At 40.9% G+C, this 6,015-nt stretch overlaps 1 protein-coding gene across 1 annotated transcript in view; it reads right to left on the minus strand.

Annotated features, from left to right (window-relative positions):
• Nucleotides 1-4,887, minus strand: part of LOC118363926 (cytoplasmic FMR1-interacting protein 2) — a 62,635-nt gene extending 57,748 nt beyond the window's left edge. The window contains exon 1 of the mRNA XM_052487964.1: nucleotides 4,739-4,887. The gene's annotated coding sequence lies outside the window, so the exon portion shown is untranslated. The remainder of the gene's footprint in view (nucleotides 1-4,738) is intronic.
• Nucleotides 4,888-6,015: the final 1,128 nt, after the last annotated feature.

A 6,015-nucleotide genomic window follows, 5' to 3' on the forward strand; every position in this document is an offset into this window, starting at 1 on the left:
ACATCCACTTGAATCAATCATATTTTCACTAATGTTGCAGAGCTTTGCTTCAAAACAATATCAGTTTGCATTGGCTGTAGTGACCATTACATTGTGGCAATAATAAGGGAAGTGCCAAAGGTTGGGCCAAAAGTCATTTATAAGAGATCATACAAGAACAAATTGAAAGGAGTGTGTGTCCACAGGCGTGGAAGGAAGCTAAAGTAATTCCACCTTCTAAAAATTGCTGACTAACAGCCACCCATTCAGTTTGCTACCTGTTCTGAGTAAACTGATGGAGAGGATTGTGTTCGAGCAAATACAATGCTATTTTTCAGAGAACAAGTGAACTACTGACTTTCAGCATGCATATAGAAAAGGGCACTCAACTTGTACTGCACTGACTCAGATGACTGATGATTGGTTAAGATAAATGTGGTCCTTCTGTAGCTCAGTTGGTAGAGCATGGCGCTTGTAACGCCAGGGTAGTGGGTTCGATTCCCAGGACCACCCATACGTAGAATGTATGCACACATGACTGTAAGTCGCTTTGGATAAAAGCTCAGGGTTTGAACTCGCAACCTTCCGGTTACTAGTCCAACGCTCTAACCACTAGGCTACGCTGCCGCCCCATGACAGACCCTCCACCTCCAAATAGATCCCCCTCCAGAGTACAGGCCTCAGTGTACTCATTCCTTCGACGATAAACGCAAATCCGACCATCACCCCTGGTGAGACAAAACCGTGATTAGTCAGTGAAGAGCACTTTTTGCCAGTCCTGTCTGGTCCAACGACGGTGGGCTTGTGCCAATAGGTGACGCTGTTGCTGGTGATGTCTGGTGAGGACCTGCCTCACAACAGCCCTACAAGCCCACAGTCCAGCCTCTCTCAGCCTATTGCGGACAGTCTGAGAACTGATGGAGAGATTGTGCGTTCCTGGTGTAACTTGGGCAGTTGTTGTTGCCATCCTGTACCTGTCTCGCAGGTGTGATGTTCTGATGTACCGATCCTGTGCAGGTGTTGTTATACGTGGTCTGCCACTACGAGGACGATCAGCTGTCCGTCCTGTCTCACTGTAGCGCTGTCTTAGGCGTCTCACAGTACAGACATTGCAATTTATTGCCCTGGCCACATCTGCAGTCCTCAGGCCTCCTTGCAGCATGACTATGGCACGTTCACTCAGATGAGCAAGGACCCTGGGCATCGTTCATCTGGTGTTTTTCAGAGTCAGTAGAAAGGCCTCTTTAGTGTCCTAACTGTGACCTTAATTGCTGACTGTCTGTAAGCTGTGGCATCGTTCATCTGGTGTTTTTCAGAGTCAGTAGAAAGGCCTCTTTAGTGTCCTATCTGTGACCTTAATTGCCGACTGTCTGTAAGCTGTTAGTGTCTTAACGACTGTTCCACACGTTCATTAATTGTGTATGGTTCATTGAATAAGTATGGGAAGTGTTTAAACCCTTTACAATGAAGGTCTGTGAAGTTATTTGGATTTTTATGAATTATCATTGAAAGACAGGGTGCTAAAAAAGGGACGTTTATTTTTTTCTGAGTGTTTAATGACTATGTATGCAAATTATTCCACACTCTACATGTCAGCACCCAAAGCCAGAGATCACTGAAATTCTAAATAAGGAGTTACAGTCAGTATCAGAATAATAATTAATAATAAAACTGGTCATAAATAGACCTAAAACTAAAAGCATTGTATTTGGTTCAAAACATTCTCTAAGACCTACACCTCAACTGGAGTTGTACAGAAAGGGTGACCATTGAGAAAGTTTAGGAAGCTAAACTCCTAGGTATAACATGGTCAATGATCATGGCCAAATCATATTGATAAAGTTGTTGTGAAGATGGGGAGGGGTATGTTTTATATTTTAAAAAACAATGTCTGCATTTTTATACAAAAATTAACTGTACTAGTTGTTCAGGCTCTGATCTTGTCCCATCTTGATTATTGTCTCGTAATATGGTCAAGTACGGCAAAGAATGACCTAGAAAAGCAGCAGCTGTCTCAAAACAGAGCAGCACGCCTTGCCCTTAACTGACCATCAGTGGAGGCATAATAATGGATGGAATGAGGGGAGAATAATGGCTCATAATAATGGATGGAATGGAGTACAATGGATGGAATGGAGAATATAATGGCTGGAATGGAGTATAATGGCTGGAATGGAGTATAACAATGGATGGAATGGAGTATAATGGATGGAATGGAGTATAATGGCTGGAATGGAGTATAATGGATGGAAATAATGGATGGAATGGAGTACAATGGATGGAATGGAGTATAATGGCTGGAATGGAGTATAATGGCTGGATGGTATAAATGGAGTATAATGGCTGGAATGGAGTATAATGGATGGAATGGAGTATAATGGCTGGAATGGAGTATAATATAATGGCTGGAATGGAGTATAATGGATGGAATGGAGTACAATGGATGGAAAGGAGTATAATGGATGGGGAGTATAATGGATGGAGTATAATGGCTGGAATGGAGTATAATGGATGGAATGGAGTATAATGGATGGAATGGAGTATAATGGCTGGAATGGAAGTATAATGGATGGAATGGAGTATAATGGATGGAAGGGAGTATAATGGATGGAAGGGAGTATAATGGATGGAATGGAGTACAATGGATGGAATGGAGTATAATGGATGGAAAGGAGTATAATGGATGGAGATGGAGTATAATGGATGGAAATGGAAGTATAATGGATGGAAAGGAGTATAATGGATGGAATGGATGGAAGTATAATGGATGGAATGGAGTATAATGGATGGAAGGGAGTATAATGGATGGAATGGAGTACAATGGATGGAAAGGAGTATAATGGATGGAAGGGAGATGGAATGGAGTATAATGGATGGAAAGTATAATGGATATAATGGATGGAAATGGATGGAAGGGAGTATAATGGATGGAATATAATGGATGGAAGGGATGGATATAATGGATGGAATGGTATAATGGATATGGAAATGGATGGAATGGAATGGAGTATAATGGATGGAATGGAGTATAATGGATGGAATGGAGTACAATGGATGGAATGGAAGTATAATGGAATGGAATGGAGTACAATGGATGGAATGGAGTATAATGGATGGAATGGAGTACAATGGATGGAATGGAGTATAATTTGTAAGTCGCAATGGATCTGGATAAGAGCGTCAATGGATGGAAAGGAGTATAATGGATGGAAGGGAGTATAATGGATGGAATGCAATAAATGACTTAAATGGTAAATGTAAATGGATGGAAAATGAATGGAGTATAATGGATGGAATGGAGTATAATGGATAGAATGGAGTATAATGGATGGAATGGAGTATAATGGATGGAATGGAGTATAATGGATGGAATGGAGTATAATGGATAGAATGCCAGTCTTTCCTGGTTGAGGGTCGATAAGAGATGAACTGCTTCTCTTGTAGTTTTTATGAGAAATATTATCGTGATGAATATTCCAGATTGACTACAAAATCAACTAACATTCAGCTCAAACACCCATAAATGCGCCACAAGATATGCCACCAGAGGTCTCTTCACAGTCCGCTACTCCAAAACGAATCCACGGCAACGCACAGTTTTAAAGAGCAATGATCGCATCTCCAATTACTCAAGCAAACAGCAAAATTAGCTTTAAAAAACAGATTAAACCACAACTCATGGAACGGCGGGGTTGTGAATGGACACACACACACACACACACGTGTTTTGTTGTTGTATTGTTTGTATTATGTCTTGTTTGGTATTGCATTTCAAATGTGTGTGACTGTCCTTGTCTATCAGTGTATTAGTGTTTTGTTACCTGTTATGTTCTGTGTTTTTTGCAGCCCCCAGATGAAGTAGCTGCTGCTTCTGCAAAGGCTAATGGGGATCCAAATAAACACATCTTTCAAGTGTTACAGTCGAATAAAGTCAAAAGGTTATTCATTATTTGAGTGTCGAAAAAAAAAAATGAATTTAAAGCTTGGAGAATCCATTGCGTACATAACGGAAGTGGATGAACTTGTCATCCGTGCATCAGTCTAGAACGGCATCATGAGGCCTGGGTTGGAAGGACGCATCTTACAATGAAAATGTGGCTACATTGATATTTGTAAACCTGCCTTTTGTTAACGAGGTGACGCTGAACGGATATAGTTTAACGAATTGCTAATAGGAGTTTAAGTGGGCTATTAGTAAACAATCAAAACTATAAAGAATTTAGTCGACGGGTAGACTACACGTTAGAGAACTAATCTCCACTAGTTGTAACCAATGTATCTCTCGGAACATTTCACGATAACATAATATAATTGTATATCATTGTTTTATTATAAGACAAAATGCATTGTGTGATATTCATATCACCCGTAGCCTATTTTCATGTACAAATATTTCCCTACAGACAGTGCCACACGCAAAACCTCGTTCACCCCACCCATCTGTCGGAGTATGATGCTATCAATACACTGCCTGGAATAACGGGGTGGTTCATTCATATCACCGAATAAGTGAAGAAGCAAACGAGCGCAAAAATGAATGAATGATAGAATCCGATGTGTTTATTTGTTATCAATGTTTTAAAAATGGGAGAAGAAAATAGGTGAATTGCTTCGAAAGGTACAGTGATGGTGCACCATGCAAGATAGGAGAAACACCGCAGGTTCTGTGCATCTATCGCAGCCTCCGGTCGAGAAGCGAGTTTAGGCTACCCGCACATCTTTGCCGTGCGCTGGCAACATATTTACATTTTGCACATACCTTCAACTTGCATGTCCGTCCAGGATAATTAGGGCGGACAATGTCTCACTGTGCGACGAAAATCCTATGTTTTATTTAAGTTTTCCTGGCCTTTTCCCCGATTGATGCTCTCGTTTCTCTCAGCGCACAGCCGAATAATTCACCCCACACAAAGAGCAGAAAATGGCTGCAAGTGTATTTCCTTAAAGAGACAGTCACTCACACAGGCAGGAGGATGGTGCTGAATATGGCCAATGTTGTTGCACAGACCGACTCTCAAAACGCCTTGCGATGGGGCTTTGTATCGTCAAAATGAAATAATGTATTTGTATTTGCAATGTCGCCTATCTATCGCTATTCGTTACAAACTATTCCCCTTGAAATCATATTATAACCAATAGGCCTACATTGAAACCTGCTGCACATTCTTCCCCAGGTCCATTTGATTAGATATTGCAGGATATTACTTACTTGCCATGCACTGCACAGGCACCACTCAATGACCCAGTTTTCATGACAGAGATGGTGTGAAACGTTGATCACATCAGCTGCACAGATTACAGCGTCCTTGACAGGACTGTATAGGCCTAGTGTGCTATTTTATAGACACAGGTGTTCTTAGAAGTAAAGAAAATATTTGTAGAATTTAGTTCAGTCAACTTACAATGGATTGTATATAGAGGTTGGTTGAGTAGAATAGGCCTAAAACTGTATACTGGATGGAGTTTTCTATGTAGGTGATGTTCTATCTACTGTATATTTATATCTATATGTCAATCTATATACTCCCACAGAGTTCCTATATGTAATTCTGAGTATACTCTCTGCCTGACAGGGTATTACTATGCCAGTACGGGTACCCAGTCAGACCTCGTTGTCACAGCAACCAGAGCAGGCATGTCAGGAACCACAGACTTAGAATACATTCATACTTTATCAAGGCTCAGTTTGTGTGTGTGTGTGTGTGTGTGTGTGTGTGTGTGTGTGTGTGTGTGTGTGTGTGTGTGTGTGTGTGTGTGTGTGTGTGTATACATCTGCCTGAGAACCCTGAATACATTAAAACCACCTACAATTACTGTATTGACAAGTGAACTATTATGAATATTATGCATTGTGGTTATATAGTTTTAGGACGGCAGGAGCCTGCTATACAGAGATCCTAGTGCTTAAGGACGTAGTAGAAGGGTGATGGGAATAGCCTACTTTATGACATCATGTGAGTAAATGGGTTGTGATGGACAGTCAGACTCGGAACGACAGACAGGGAAATCAAACAACAGTAAGCTTATGAGACAACT

Source organism: Oncorhynchus keta, chromosome 30 (assembly GCF_023373465.1).
Source record: "Oncorhynchus keta strain PuntledgeMale-10-30-2019 chromosome 30, Oket_V2, whole genome shotgun sequence".
Taxonomy (NCBI): Eukaryota; Metazoa; Chordata; class Actinopteri; order Salmoniformes; family Salmonidae; genus Oncorhynchus; species Oncorhynchus keta.